Here is a 473-nt window from a genome sequence, read left to right as displayed (position 1 = left end):
TCCCCATTCCCAAGTCTTCCTTGGAGCTGGGAAAGGGAGGAAGGAGCTGGGCTGGGGTGGGTGGGTGAGGGGGGCAGAAATGGGCTCAGAAAAAGCTTTTTTTGGGAAGGAAAACCCTGATTTGCTGAATTTGTCCTCAAAGGAAGAGATCCAAGTGGGACACAGGGACACCCCAATCCCGGGGCAGGAGCTTTTGCTTTTTGGGAAAATCCAGCTGGGTTTGGAAATTGATCCCAGGACTTTCCTCTCTCACCCAGCTCTCCTGATAATGGGGATTTCTGGGGGTGACATCCATCGGTTCCTGCTTCCACCTCTTCCCTTTTCCACATCCTGCTGGAAATCGGGAATTCCAAGATTCCCGATCCTCAAAATCCTGGATTTGAGAAGCAGGAATTCCAAGAATCCTGATCTTCAAAATCCTGGATTTGAGAAGCAGGAATTCCAAGATTCCCGATCCTCAAAATCCTGGATTT

Source organism: Molothrus ater, chromosome 29, assembly GCF_012460135.2.
Source record: "Molothrus ater isolate BHLD 08-10-18 breed brown headed cowbird chromosome 29, BPBGC_Mater_1.1, whole genome shotgun sequence".
Taxonomy (NCBI): domain Eukaryota; kingdom Metazoa; phylum Chordata; class Aves; order Passeriformes; family Icteridae; genus Molothrus; species Molothrus ater.
Note: the sequence above shows the minus strand (reverse complement) of the source record.